Source organism: Taudactylus pleione, unplaced genomic scaffold, assembly GCF_031769625.1.
Source record: "Taudactylus pleione unplaced genomic scaffold, aTauple2 ptg000451l, whole genome shotgun sequence".
In the NCBI taxonomy this organism is placed as follows: Eukaryota; Metazoa; Chordata; class Amphibia; order Anura; family Myobatrachidae; genus Taudactylus; species Taudactylus pleione.
Window position 1 is genome coordinate 8,588,955 of NW_028284853.1, and position 16,290 is coordinate 8,605,244.

Genomic DNA, 16,290 nt, shown 5'->3' on the forward strand with positions numbered 1-16,290 from the left:
CATCCTGTACTGTGGCCCGGTCAGCTGTTCTATGCAGCAGCTGACCGGATCACAGGGCAGGATGGGAGACTAGCTGACCGAAGCCCCGGAGGACATCACCGGAGCACCGATCACCCGCCCTGGACTCAGGTAAGTTTTTTTTTTTTACTACTTTTTTTTATAGGAGTGATCAGCGTGTGGTCTGTTTAGACCACACAGCTGATTACTGGGGCCAGCTCCGGGCTCTGCTCTGCCTGTTAGAGCAGAGCAGGAGTCCGGTAACCGGGGGAAAACCTGGATAACGGCACCTCCAGGTGGCGTTATTATCACAGGGCTTCCCCCGGTATTATTTCACAATTTATTTTTAGTAAATCTCAGACACATCGCATTTCCCATTACAATTATGGGAAATGCGATCTGCTTACTAAAAATATGTGATAATTAGGGCTTCGAGTAGAATTTTATGAATGCTACTCCAATTGCCCTTTAGTAAATTTAGATAAAACTAAAATAATCTGAAAAGGGTGTGAAATACCCTTTTGCACTTTATTTTAGTAAAAATAATGTTAATAAATAGAGCCCCCGGTAACTTTTGCCAGATCACATTTCCCATTAAAATTATGGGAAATGCGATCTGCTTACTAGAAATATGTGATAATTAGGGTTTGGAGTAGAATTTTACGAATTCTACTCCAATTGCCCTTTAGTAAATTTATGTGAAACTAAAATAATGTGAAAAGGGTGTGAAAACACCCTTTTTCACTTTATTTTAGTAAAAATAATGTTAATAAATACGGCTCAATGGGGCAGATGTATGAAGCTCTGGAAGTGATAAAGTGGAGAGTGATAACCGACCAACCACTCAGCTCTCAACTGTCATTTTTCAAACACACCCTGTAACATGACAGCGGGGAGATGATTGGTTGGTCGTTTATCACTCTGCACTTTATTACTTTACAGAGCTTCATACATCTTCCCCAATGTGTTTTATGTTTTCCTTTAGAGGGCAATGGGCCTGATTCAGCAAGGAACGCAGTTGCTAATACACACGCCATCAGCGGATTGTTGCGTACTGCGCATGTGTATGCATCGCAGTGCGTGTGCAAACCAGACAACTGCGATCGGAGTGACTATGGAGACCCATCACAGAGTGATTGACAGGGAGTGCCATTTGTGTGTGGCGACGGGGTGGTCAGCTGAATGCAGGCATGCCAGTGCGTTTGCACGCCGTTTTTTGGGCGTGCATAAATTATCCACTGCGATGTCCTACGCAGCCTGAGGACTTATATGCTAAAATAAAGTGAAAAAGGGTGAAAAATAAAGTGAAAAGAGCAGAGCCCGGAGCCGGCCCCAGCGATCAGCTGTGTGGACTAATCAGACCACACGCTGATCACTGCCAAAAAAATAGTAAAAAAAAAAAAACTTACCAGAGTCCAGGGTCAGTGATCGGTGCTCTGGTGATGTCCTCGCTCCGGTCAGCTGTTCTCCCATCCTGCACTGGGGCCCGGTTGTCACCTGACCGGGTCCCAGTGCAGGATGGGATGTCAGCTGACCAGAGCCACGGAGGACATCACCGGAGCACCCATCACCGGAGGTAAGTGAAATTATTGAGGGGGGGTCGCAGGGAGGGGGTCGCGATTGCGGGGGCGGGGCTTAGTGGCAGGGCTTAGCAGCGGCCGCCGCATGCTCGGGCACTTGTCACGGTATTTTTTGCAAAAATATCGTGATAAGGTTGCGGAGGAGATTCGCAGGGACAGAGCTTTATTGCAAGCTCTGTCCCTGCAAGGGATTTTTAGTAAATTCGCAATGCAAATTCAGTCAGTAATATCACACTACAATCTGCATTCAAAATGCGGATTGTAGTTAATAGAGCCCTGTGTGTTTTATTTTCTGTGGGGGACGGTATGTTTTAATAATAATAATAACAATAATAAAAAATAATAATAATAATAATAATGTATTAATTATGTAGAAAGAGAGAGACAGATAAGGGCGTCAAAATTAAATTATATCTTGATCCCCCCAACCTAAAAACTTTCTGGTGCTCTTGATTCTGTCAGATACCAAGCTATATTTTCTGCACAATCCTCAAGACATTACAGCATTACAGACATAATGGAAAGTGCATTACAGCACACAAATCACACCACTCATTGCCTATGTTTTTCTGGAACCTGGTAACTAATCATCTAATTTGCTGGAAAAAAAAACCCATATGATAATTGCATGCGCAAAGAAAACCCTGTTTGCACATGTGTAATAGCACTACGTGGCTGTTCCCATGGTTAAACCGTTGAATTCAGCTGTATTTTAACATTGGATGGCCATCACTTCCACAGCATTTGATAGCGGCTACCCAGTGGCGTCATGAGGAGGGTGTGGGCTTCACCCGGGTGTCACCCTCGTAGGGTGTGACACCAAAATGCCTGCTCCTCTACAGTGACAGGAGCCGGGTGTGGCAGTGTGACATTCTCCTGCAGCACCCGGCTCCTGCAGAAGAGAAGGTAACATTTCCGGTGATGCTGGGCTGCCCCCGGAGTGATGTTATCGGGATGCCCCGTGAGACCACGCCCCTTTATTTAGGCCACCCCTTTTCATCCTGGAGCGCCATCGACAAAATAGGTAATAATGTATAGTGTCCATAAGAATACATGCTGATATAAATGTGCAGCATACTATACATCACCAGTGATTGCATAATAAATATACACCAATATCTCACCTATTATTTAACCCTATATACAGCATATTTTATAGTCTTATTGAAAATCGATATTTAAATAGCATTAATGTTCAGCATATTATATAGACCAACAGGGCCGGCTCTAGGGGTGTTTGACCAGTGTGGTCGAACAGGGACGCCACCCCTCCCAACAGGGGCGTAGTCCTTCCAACCATCCCGATTTCTGTGGGACAGTCCCATTTTTCGGGCACTGTCCTGCTGTTCCACCCGCGTGCTGAAGTGTCCAGCCTGGTGGTTGGGAGGTTGGGGACATGCACCACTGCAGCTCAGTTTTGCTGAGCAGAGAGCAGCTGTGACGTCATAGCTGAATGAATGCCGCGCCCAGCTGCTGATGGAGTGCTGGGCTCGCCCCCAGCATGATGAAACGGTGTCTCCTAGGGGCGTGGCCTATGGAAATTATGACATGCCCCCTTTTCGGCCAATGGGGGCGCCAACCAATGGCACAGAGCGCTGCTCCACCTGGAGCCGGCACTGTAGACCAATTTCAAGCACAAGATATAGCACTAAGAGCCTGATTCAGAGATGGACATAATGCTGTTGTCAATGTAGTTGAGCGAATTTTTTGCAACTGCATATTTACAAAAATTCCTAAAACTAATAGAGCGCAAACGTTACACAGTGTACTTACAGAGGCGCTGCTGCGATCGGGACAGATGGTATCAGGAATGTTTTGGGAAAGTGTTCCTGGGTGGTGACTGGGATGTGGCTAGTAGGGCTGTTTAATAGGCCTTTAATGGGAATGTCGCGGGCGTGTCAGTGAAAGTGGTTGGATACACAGACGTACAGCCACAGCCATAGGAGGCTGTGGTCAGACAGAGAACCTGTCCCTGCCATAGGGCTGGTGCAAGTTTCGCTGGTGCGACCGATGGTGACGTCTACGGATGCGCCAATCGGAATTATTGCAAGTATGGGTACTGACACTGGGCGTCTTAGTCTATGCACATTTGGCTGCATGGATGTACACTGGGGAAGGAGCTCGTCAATAGACGCTGCTGCGTGCGTTTCTGCACAGCATTATATATATGTATATATATATATATATATATATATACACAGCGGGTAAAATAAGTATTGAACACATCAGCATTTTTCTCAGTAAATATATATGTAATGGGGCTATTGTGATGAAATGTTCACCGAATGTCAGAGCAAGCCATGCAATCCACACATGCAAAGAAATCAAACCATAGATGTCCATAAATTAAGTTATGTGTAATAATGTGAAATGACACAGGGAAAAAGTATTGAACACGTGAAGAAAGGGAGGTGCAAAAAGGCATGGAAAGTCAAGACACCATCTGAAATATATCAGTAATTAGAAAACAATCCCGCCCCTTGTCAGTGCAAATTAATATAAACTGGTTCAGTCCCAACCGATGACCTATAGAAAGGTGTCTCATTACCAGGGCCGGATTAAGAACAGCGGGGGCCCCTGGGCAACAAAATTGTGGGGGCCCCTATCAATAAATATATATATGCTCACTATATATATATATATATATATATATATATATATATATATATATATGTGTGTATATATATATATATATATATTTTTATTATTATTATTTTGGTTCAGTGTACTTGCTTAAATATATGTGTGTGTGTGTATATATATATATATATATATACATATATACACACACACACACATATATATATTTATATATATACACGCATATATATATATTATATATATATATATATACCTCAACGTCGGCACTCCGTTACAAATGGATAAAATAGCAGGATTGAGCATCAATCTTTATACTATATATATAGATCTCTCTCTCTCTCTCTCTCTCTCTCTATATAGAGTGTGTGTGTGTATATATATATATATATATATATACACTGTAGATCTATATAAATATATCTATATAGATCTACAGTGTGTTTATATATATATATATATAAAATCTACATAGATCTATATAAATAAATGTATGTGACATGACTACCTGCCTCTCTAGCTCTTTCTCAGAGGCAGGGACGCAGGGAACAAACAGTGAGAACTCACTGTCACTTGCAGCAGGCTGGCAGCGCCGCTGAGGAATGGATAACAATGAGTGAAAGAGCGCTTTGGGCGTCTCACTCACGTCCGCTCAGCAGCATCACAGACACACAGTCCTGGTCTCGCGGGATTATGACATAATCTCTCGAGACCCCGACTGTGGAGAAGTTCCTCGGCGACCGCTCTAAAAACAGCTGAGCCGCCGAATGCAGTGCACGTTTCAGCAGTCATTTCATTGTAAATGTAGTGGGGGAAGTGTGCCAATGTGTGGGGGCCCTCTATGTGTGGGGGCCCCAGGATGACCGCCCCCTTCGCCCCGCCTATAATCCGGCCCTGCTCATTACCAAGGTGTCTCACATGAAACACCTCATGATGGGTAAAAGCAAAGAACCCCATTACAAATATATTTACCTGAAAAAGATGTGGATGTGTTCAATACTTATTTTACCCGATATATATATATATATATATATATATATATATATATATATATATAAATATATATATATAGTACTGTGCAAAAGTTTTAAGCAGGTGTGGAAAGAATGCTGCAAAGTAGGAATGTTTTCAAAGTAGAAGTGTTACTAGTTTATATTTAATAGGTTAACAGAATGCAAAGTGAATGAACATAAGAGAATCTAACTCAAATCAAAATTTGATGTGACCACCCTTTGCCTTCAAAACAGCATCAATTCTTCTAGGTACACTTGCACACAGTGTTTGAAGGAACTCGGCAGGGAGGTTGTTCCAAACATCATAGAGAACTAACCACAGATCTTCTGTGGATGTAGGCTTGCTGAAATTGTTCTGTTTCTTCATGTAATCCCAGACAGACTTGATGATGTGGGGGCCATATCATCACTTCCAGGACTCCTTGTTCTTCTTTACACTGAAGAAAGTTCTTAATGACATTGGCTGTATGTTTGGGGTCATTTAGATGCCTCCCTGATAGTATTGCATGATGGATAAGTACCTGCCTGTATTTCTCCGCATTGAGGACACCATTAATCCTGATCAATCCCCAACTCCATTTGCTGAAATGCAGCCCCTAACTTGCAAGGAACCTCCACCATGCTTCACTGGTCTGATTGGCTCCAAATTTATTCTGCAACAGGACAACGACCCCAAACATACAGCCAATGTCATTAATAACTATCTTCAGCGTAAAAAAGAACAAGGATTCCTGGAAGTGATGAAATGGCCCCCACAGAGGCCTGATCTCAACATCATCAAGTCTGCCTGGGATTACATGAAGAGACAGATGGATATGAGCACGCAGAAGAGCTGTGGTTAGTTCTCCAAGATGTTTGGAACAACCTCCCTGCCGAGTTTCTTAAAAAACTGTGTGCAAGTGTACCTAGAAGAATTGAAGAATTGATGCTGTTTTGAAGGCAAAGGGTGTTCACACCAAATACTGATTTGATTTAGATTTCCCTTAAGTTCATTCACTTTGCAATTTGTTAATTGATAAAAATAAACTATTAACACTTCTATTTTTTAAAACACTTACAATATTTTCTAGCAGTTTTTCAACACCTGCCTAAAATGTTTACATCGTACTGTGAGTATATACAAAGTTCCAGAAAAAATCTGGCACTCACAAAATCCAATGCAACTTGCCCAAGTGCTCTTTACTAAAAACGAAATATATCCACAGTAATGTATAAAGAGACTCCTGGACTGAACAGCATAAATAAACTCACCAAACGGTCTCCTGTTTAAATCAACGTTTCGTAGGGACAAACAACTTCCTCAAGACATGTTTGGATAAAGGTGTTTGTCCCTCCGAAACGTTGACTTAAACAGGAGACCGTGTTGGTGACTTTATTTATGCTGTTCAGTCCTGGAGTGCCTTTACACATTACTGTGGATATATATATATATATATATATAATTGCATAGTAAACGCCTCATTGCTCAGTATATTGTGCATCAGAGTATATTAACAGCCTCAGTAGCCAAAACATTGTATAACCCCAGTGTCCTCCAGTATAGCGTATAACTCTATACAGAGCCGTAACTAGACTTTTTGGTGCCCTGTGCCGGAAAGAGCATTGGCGCCCCCCTAATTTTTCAAAGGGACATAATGCACCCAAAAAGGGGAATGGTTTCATGGGCCAGGGAAGAGATAGGAGAGGCGAGGAGATGCTGGGGATGATATAAGAGGAAGCTACAGGTGAGAATGATAATCAACAAAATTTTGACAGGCCCAAACAGCTCCCCCTGATCTGTGGTGCCCTGTGCGATGGCATCGGCCACACTACCCTAGCTGATGCCCTGACTCTATACACAGCACATATTATGTGCCCTGGATCCATAGACTTGTAACCAAACTGACAATACTTGTGTTACCTGCCCATGGATACATGTTTCTTTTTGTGCGTGTATTATAGTACCATATGTATAAGTGTAAAGTTATAAACACAATATCCTATCTTTCCTTACGCTGCCCTACTCAATAAATAGTTTATTACAGCTCCTTGTAGTGACTCTAGGAATAAACACTGATGGGTTAAGTCAAATGGGACTTTGCCGGCAAAAGAGAAAACTTTAAGCTTTTTTTCTATTTTTTCACTTTCGTCTTAAGCATACATACTTTGCAAACATGGGGGGGGGTCATTCTCAACAGTGAACAGGGGGATGTGACCTTTACAAAATTTATAATTTGATTTAAAAAAAAATGTAATGTCATATGCTGTGTGCAACATCTGAGTCCTAACCCCCTCAGTAATCATTCAATAGTAATGTCCTAATCACGGGACCATGAGACAGTCCTTCAAAATCAGGTCGGTCCCACCAAAAGCTGGACGGTTGGGAGGTTTGAGTGTAGGTTGCAGGAGAGAGGGGATGTTTAATCACGTGGCAATGCAAATGAATTTCTCCTGGATCCGGTCACAATGTTAGGCTGAATCAAAGGTACACCAAAGATATTATAAAGTCAGAGCTGCACACAATATAGGGGCCTATTCATCATAACTTAAAATTCGATGGAGGTAATTAGGTATAGAACTCGCATGGAGTTCTACCTAATTACCGGAGGAATTCATCATTCCTCCTCCCCATAACTATCTATTCCGAAAAGCTGTCATTTTTGCGATGACAGCTTTTCGGGAAATAGATAGTTTTCGCTCTGTACACTAACTTACCGCAGCTGGAAACAGTGCTGCGCATGCGCTGTTACATCCGTAAAAGCAGCGCAGCGTTGCCTACAGCTGCAGTAATTTTGTGTGCCCCCCCCCCAACCCTCCCTTTCCCCTCCGCATACCTCTCCCCCATCCCCGACTTACCTGCCCGCTGCATCGCCTCCGGCTCCAGTGGCTGTTCTGACACGTGTTTTCCCAGCAGACTACAGTACAGTTTAGAAAAGAAAAAAAAGTTTTGTTTTTTTTCTAAACTTTATTGTGTTCTGCTGGGAGAACACAGTGTCCGAGCAGCCACCGGAGCCAGAGGAGGGACCAGAGCTTCGGAGGAAGACACCGGGGGACCTGCCCAGCTGAAAGCAGGTAAGTGTTACCTGCTATTCGCCACCTCACAGTGGCGGATAGTAACTCCATCAAATTCAGAAAATACATAATTTTCGGAATTTAATGAATAGCATAATTTCCATATCCCCATACATTAGTATGGAGTGTGGAAATCAACGCAGGGGGACTTAACCAGGAGATATCAGTGATATCTCCTGTGTTAAGTCTCTTCATGAATACTAAAATAACGGTAATTAAGGAAAATGTCCTTAAAAACTTTATTTTAGTGTTGATGAATAGGCCCCATAGTCTTATTATCCAAAATAGTCCAGCAAAAGGTTCTCTTAATAATAGAACATGAACACCAGCTGCTTTGCTCCAAAGAGGAGAAACAAGGATCAGTAGTGTAAAAATGGAAGGAGAGAGACTGCGAGAAAACATCAAAGGAATCCACAATGGATCAAAGGCAAAAAGATTTTATATCTATATAAGACCATAAATATACGCGCTCATCATAACTGTGTTGAATCAAACAGACTGGTCACTTTAATGATCCCCTTGCCCCCTTGGTTAACTTCTCCTCTGTGGTGTGTGCATAATACATAATAGCTGGAAGAACCAGCAACAGGACAAGCGGGAAAACACAATACAAATCTACACACTAATAGTTTTGCAGCTATAGAGCACTTGGGAGCTTAAAATATCCAGAAAACAGGTGACCAGTACCCACAGTATGCTCTCTGTATCTAATGTCCAAATACAGTACAACACTTCCTCCGGCATCAGAACTTTTTGATGGGAGGTTTCTGGGAGATCCATTGAGAGGGAACGCCAGGTAGGAGAGGTGAGGGAGAGACAGTGCAATTTGTATCATCTAGCCTCCCCTACCCACGACAGTTTACCACGTCTGGGCACCACTATCCAGTGCCGGATTACCAAATAGGCAGAGTAGGCACCGGCCTACAACTTTTAGGATCAAAATAATACTGATTTGATCTTGAAATAAGATTACAATCAAGCTTTGTTAAATTGTTTCCAAAAGATAGAAAAAATTAATCAACTGAATGAAACAAAAACTTTCATTAAAGACTCAGGGGCCTATTCATCATTTACTAAAAAATCGATGGAGGTAATTAGGTTTAGAACTCGCATGGAGTTCTACCTAATTACCGGAGGGAATCATCATTCCTCCTCTCCATCAGTATCTATTCCGAAAAGCTCTAATTTTTGCGATGACAGCTTTTCGGGAAATAGATACTTTTCCCTACCTAGTCCTACCTTACCGCAGCTGTAATCAGTGCTGCGCATGCGCCGTTACATTCACAAAGATGCGGTATTTCTGAATAAGCCCCCATATAGAGAAAATACTGTATTAATCTAATACACCCATTCACAACCTAAAGTACATAAACCATAGACATCAGATTCACATTACAGTTTACCTCTTATAAAGATAATCTTCTGCCAGCTGTCAGTTTGTAAAAAAATTTCAGTACAACCTACTTACGGTTTATTAAAATTTTTGGTTGGTAAAATTAAAAACGTATTCGGAGACAATTTGCGAGGGAGGCCCTGAGATTTCGACTGCCTAGGGGCCTCCACATGGTTTAATCCGGCACTACCTCTAGCCATGCCCACTTTCTGGGAGAAGTGAGAACCCACCTCCCCCCATTTACCCTCCCAGAGAGACCTACCGGACTATTGAGTCGGCAAAGCTCAAGCAAAGCATGCAGGAGGTATCTAGTCCTCATCTTGGTATCTGGGAAACTTGTAATCCAGCCAATGAGGAGAAGTGCCATGGACTTTACCCTGGGGTACACCTAGCTGTCATGCTTGAACACAGAAACGTGACTTTACTGGGGCAGGCTGGCAGCACGGGACTGGAGACAAGTCAAACAGAAGGGGTGGGCTGGAGAGACAGAAGGGGGCTTGAGGTGTCAAACATTTTACTGATTTTTTTTGTGTAGGGGGCTTTAGGTGTGTCTGTGTGGGGGGCTGCCTCCCGGACCGGCGATTTTGTCAGTCCCAGGCCCCACCATTTCTGATGGCAGCCCTGCATGGACTATTGTGCTGGGCAAATATAAATATAGGATAATTAAAAAAAATATTCCAGTGTTATACAATATTTATTCATACATTTTATCCAGGAAAAAAATGTCCTTTAAATACAGCGGCCAAGCACGTTACACATTTAAAATTTCCAGAATGACATGAAAACTATGCTGTATCTATGGACACCCCTGCAATTTATGGGATCCGGTCTAAAGATCTACAGTAAAAAGGTAGACAATGTCTAGATCAGTGCTCGAAGTGGTAATTTAGAGGTGGGGGTATGGAGATTGAATCTTCCCCCCGCCCCCTATGGGCCCCTGCTTCCATATCACTCCATTGTACTTCTAACCCCCCCCCCACACACACACACACTTCTCCCTGCCTGCTCCCCTCTCTCACACCCTGCCCTTACTGATTCCCTCTCTCTTTCACCCCCTACAATAGCTAGCCTGCCTCTGTCTGCCCCTCTCTCTATTTCCTCTCTCACACCCTCCCCTCTCTCTAATTCTCTCTTACCTGCGCTGCTGGAGTGGAGCCACCGGGATCCTCGGGTCTTCCCTCCAGTTTATCTAGCTCCGCTGCGAGCCAATGAGAAGCTGCCATTTGGCAGCTTCTCATTGGCGCCGCTGCTGTCCAATGAGAAGCTGCTATTTGGCAGCTTCTCATTGGCTGGCGGCTGCGAGCCCTGCAATTGGCTGGCGGCCGCGAGTCCCGCGAGTGGCTGGCGGCTGCGAGCCTCGTGATTGGCTGGCAGCCGCCCAGTACGTGGTGCTTACAGTGCAGCCGGGACCAGGTACTTTGTCCCAGCTACATGTCAGCGCCTCCACTGCACCGATTGAGATGTGTCCCCTGCGGGACACATCTTAACACATTGCCGCCGCTGTTCCAACGCTGGGATCCCATACTGGATCCCAGCGCTGGTGCAATCTTTTCTACATCTAAAATGAAGTGGGGCCGGGAAGTGGCGGTATGTCATACCGCCGTATAACGCCCCACTTCGACCACTGGTCTAGATAGACACCAGATGTTAGACAGTCAATAGGTTGACAGGGACAAAAGGTCGACACACTAAAGTAAGAAGTTTGACAGGTACAAATGGTCGACCTTTTTATGGAGCCGCGGCCGGTGCAGACACAGCATCTCCTCGCCTACCGCGTTTCCCTTGCAGCTGCTGGAGGGATTGGGGGTTCGCTACCTTTCAGCCGGGCAGACCAGTGGCTGCAGCTCAGTATATTTAGCAGCTGGGCAGAACTGACTTGGGTAGGGGGAGGGAGTGCGGGGACATATCCTGGCACAGTGAATGGAGCGGGCCCCAGGGGAGAGCTGGACACACCCTCGGGGGACAGATTCCTGGCACTGCAGAGCTGATGAAGCGGGGAGACGGATGACGCAGGCAGGGAAAAGTATCTGTTGTACAAAAAGCTGTCATCGTAAAGATTACATCTTTTCAGAATAGATAGCTATGGAGAAGAGGAATGATGAATTACTCCGGTAATTAGGTAGAACTCCATGCGAGTTCTAAATCTAATTACCCCCATATATTTTTTTAGTAATGATGAATAGGCCCCTTTGTCACTAAGAGCTCTATTTACTACAATCCGCATTTGTAATGCAGATTGTAGTGTGATATTAGGCAAAATCACAGGGATTTACTACTAATCCCTTGCAGGGACAGAGCTTGCGAGAAAGTTCTGTCCCTGTGAATCCCATCCGCACACTAGTCACGGTATTTTCACAAAAAAATTACCGTGACTAGTGCCCAGTGCATGCACCGACCGGCCGCCGCTGCTACCCCCCTGGCGCTAAGCCCCACCCCCGTCGTTAAGCCCCACCCGCACAATCGTGGACCCCCCCTTACCCCCCCTCTCCCTTAATCACACTTACCTGCATGATACGGGCTCTGGTGATGTCTTCCATGTCCTCTGGTCAAGTGATATCCCATACTGCACTGGGACTCGATCACCTGATGACCGGGCCGCAGTGCAGCATGGGAGACCAGCTGACCGGAGGGGAGACATCACCGGAGCCCCGACCACCAGTCCCTGGAGTCAGGTAAGTACATTTTGTCACGACCCTGTCTAGTTGTCACCTTTTTGCTTTGAGACTTATCCCTGTCAGCTTCCCCATGGAGCTGTGTGTGTAATTTGCCTGGAGGATTCGCTCTGATTATTGCACCTGGCCTCTCCTCTGTCTGTGAGCACTGCTAGCCCTGATTGGAATCACAGGTGTGGTTCTGATTCTCAGAGCTGCAGAGATGAATACTCCCTCTGCATGTTGTGCCTTCCACCACTCAGAATGCTACCACCAGACCACCTGTCTATATCCACCAATTGCTGCCAGACCCATGGTATATATATCCTCTCCTGATAGCATTCTGGGCCTGAACATCTAGTCTTCCCGTGGTGTATGGTTCATGCATTCAAGTCTGTCCCTGTAACCTGCTACAGCAATCCCTGGTGCTATCCAGAAAACCTGTTTCAGCTGTACCTGGCAATCCAGTAAATCTGCTGGCAGCAACCCCCGGTGCTTCCAGAAAACCTGTTACAGCCAAACCTGGCAATCCAGTAAGCCTGCTGACAGCAACCACTGGTGCATCCCGAAAACCTGCTGCAGTAATACCTGGCATCCAGACGTCCTGTTACAGCAATACCTGGCCTGTGCTCTGCTGCTAGTCCTACTCCTGGTTGGTCCCTGGCACTCTGTAAACCTGCATCGTGTTACCCTGCCTTGCTTCCTGCTGTGGATCAACTCCTGCCCCTGTTACCTACCTATTCCCTCCCTGAGCCTGCAAATTCCCAAACCTACCCATTCCTTCCTGAAACCTGTTATTTCCAATTATCCTGTCCAGCCTGCAAATTCCCAAACCTACCCAATCCTTCCTGAAACCTGTTATTTCCAATTATCCTGTCCAGCCTGCACCTGAGTTCTAGCCTTTGTCATAGTACTTCCAGATTACCCTGTTTAGCCCTCATCTCAGCATTACCTGACTTTCCTTCAGCCATTGTCACATTCCAGTCCTGAGTCAAGTTCCAAGCTCATCAGTTCAGTCCACGTTGTTCCAGTCCAGAGTCAAGTTCCCAGCTCATCAGTTCAGTCCACGTTGTTCCAGTCCAGAGTCAAGTTCCAAGCTCATCAGTTCAATTCAACAAGTCTTCCTGCCGGTTCCAGTCCGGTCCCTCCAGTACCTGTCATTTATCATCAAAGGCAGTTTTCACTGCTACCCAAGTCTTGTAAATAGAGCTATTTACATTATCTGTGATTCCAGTCATGCCGACCTCCGTTGAAACCCGATCACCACCTGAGACAGGTAACTCGCAGACACCAATCATGACACATTTTTTTTTTACTTTTTCTTTTAACTTTTTTTTACACTGTATCAGCGTGTGGTATGTTTAGACCACACAGCTGATTACCGGGGCCGGCTCCGAGCTCTGCTCTCCCCATTAGAGCAGGGCAGGAGTCCGGTAACCGGGGGAGACCCTGGATAACGCCACCTCCAGGTGGCGTTATTATCACAGGGCTTTCTCCGGTATTTTTTTACAATTTATTTTTAGTAACTTTGGTTGGATCACATTTCCCATTACAGTTATGGGAAATGCGATCTGCTTACTAAAAATAAGTGATACTTAGGGGTTGGAGTAGAATTTTATGAATTCTACTCCAATTGCCCTGTAGAAACTGTAGGTGAAACTAAAATAATGTGAAAAGGGTGTGAAAACACCCTTTTTCACTTTATTTTAGTAAAAATAATGTTAATAAATAGAGCCCTAAAAGACAGTCTCAGACTCTCTCAGTGATAATTATGTTTTGAACTGATTGTGAGTTCAAAGAACAGTTCGGAGGTATTCATCATGCCTCACTGCCTAAAGTATCACTTCCAAAAACCTGCTCTTTTTGCAGAGTCATCTTTTCGGAATTGTGATACTTTTCTCCTTAGCTATATTGTCTCCGCTCCCAGCCCGCAGCCACTGCCTTGTGTCTTCCCTCTCCCAGATCCCCCGCCGCCTGTCACAGCCCCCCATGGCCACACTTCCCCACCGGCCGCCACTGCTACCCACCTCTAACCACTTTTCCCCTTCCAAAGCCGGTGGCCCTCCCAGCTCAAGACCCCTTTCCCCCTGCTGCCGCCACTGCCGCTGTATGTAAACGCTCTCCCTGTGTCTGTCCCCTCGTGGCCGTCCTTCCCCCTCTGGCCAACCCCTGCCACTCACTACTCTCCCCCTTCCCTGCCGGTGTCTGTTTCAGGTCAGCCTCAACACCCCTTCACCCCCCCTTCCCGAGCCACCAGTGCCGCTGTATGTAAACCCTCCCCCGGTGTCTGTCCCCCCCCCCCTCCCCACAGCTGCTTGTGCCACTCACCACTCTACGCCACCAGTGTCTGTTCCAGCGCCACACCCCTGCCACTGCCGCTGTAAGTAAGCTGCTTGGAAACCAACTGGAGGGATATGAATAGATCCCTCTGCTGTGGCTGCCTTGTAAATCTTCACAGGCTGCTGTGTAAACATCAGCCTGTGAAGATTATCGGGGGCTGAACGCCATCTTAGGGTGGCATACAGTAACACCATCAAGTTCCCCCCCAAAAAATGCTTTTTCGGAACTTGATAAATGGCCCTGACACATTTTTTTTTTTTTTACTAAAGTTTGTGAAAATGTTAATTTTCACATGCTTTTTTGAAAAATAAGTGATGATGAATTATTATTATAATTTATTTATATGGCACCACAAGTGTTCCGCAGCGCCTTACAAAGTACATAAACAAAAGGTGACCAGTGACTAACAATACAATACAATACAATGCAATGCAGAACAAGGACATGGATAATATATATTGCTACATTAGCGACCATAACACCCACATAAGCAGCAGAGCATAAGCAACCAAGTGTTAGTTGCCCTAGTGGGGAGTAAGAAGTAGATGAAAGTAAAGTAGGGAGAAGCACAAGATGGGAGCAGGCAGAAGCAGAGAGGTAGTGGGGTAGGGAGGGGATAGGGTCAAGGGAGGAGGTGGAAGGGAGGGAGGACCGGATGAGGGCCATGACTTCCTCTCCAGATACAGGGGAGAAGAATGTTAGAGTTGGTATGATGGATAGGGAGGGATGATCTGGGAAAGGAGGAGATGGAGAGCTGGGGTCTGGTTGGATATGATGCCCTGGTGTCTGGAATCAATTTTAGATATAAAGTAGGTAGCAAAGTCAAGGGCAGAGAGTGAGGAGGGGAGAAGAGGAGGGGGTGCGCAGAGGAGGGAGTTGAAAGTGGCAAAGAGACTCCGGGGGTTTGAGGACTGGGAGGAGATTAGGTTCTTGAAATATGTTTGTGTGGAGAGAGACAGGGCAGCACTGTAGGATGAGAGCATACATTTTAAATGGAAAAAATCTGCCTTAGAGCATGATCTTCTCCACTGTCGATCAGTAGTTCATGAATGAATAAGCCCCTATGTCTGGACTCTGGGGTAGACACAGTGGTGGGAGACTGGGAGTCACTCCCAGGGGTATATTTACTAATGTGCGGGTTTTTGAAAGTGGAGATGTTGCCCATAGCAACCAATCAGCTTCTAGCTATTATCTTCTAGAAGGTGTTAGATAAATGTTAAGTAGAATCTGATCAGTCGCTACGGCCAAATCTCCACTTCTAAAACCCGCACTTTAGTAAATATCCCGCCCCGCAGTGGTGAGCGGCATGGCCTCACGTCATGATGTGGATGCCATGGCCACTCAACACTGAGGGAGTGACTGAGAGGTCTATTTACTAAGCCTTGGATGGAGATAAAGTGAACGTAGATAAAGTGTTGTGGGAACCTGCCATGGCTTACTGCATACAGCATAGAGTCGGCTCCCAAGTCCCCTCATCAGCCTTAGGTGACACATCATGTCTGTGACACTGATGAGGGGACTCTGGAGCAGTGTTTCAACTTTAGGATTTTTTTCCTGATTTGCATCAGCCTGTTTACAGGGAAATTTGGTAATGTTAAGGTATTGTGTTTTCACTTTTGCACTTTTATTCATGGTCGGATAGAATTACCTTTTTAGTCTTGAATTTA

At 45.1% G+C, this 16,290-nt stretch overlaps 1 protein-coding gene across 2 annotated transcripts in view; it reads right to left on the bottom strand.

Annotated features, from left to right (window-relative positions):
* Window positions 1-16,290, bottom strand: part of CACNG3 (calcium voltage-gated channel auxiliary subunit gamma 3) — a 163,625-nt gene that overhangs the window by 26,276 nt on the left and 121,059 nt on the right. The window contains exon 1 of one of the 2 annotated variants that reach the window (XM_088448107.1): window positions 12,137-12,155. The exons of the other annotated variant lie outside the window; for it this stretch is intronic. The gene's annotated coding sequence lies outside the window, so the exon portion shown is untranslated. Of the gene's footprint in view, window positions 1-12,136; window positions 12,156-16,290 lie in introns of those variants that run through there. 2 annotated transcript variants of the gene reach the window in all.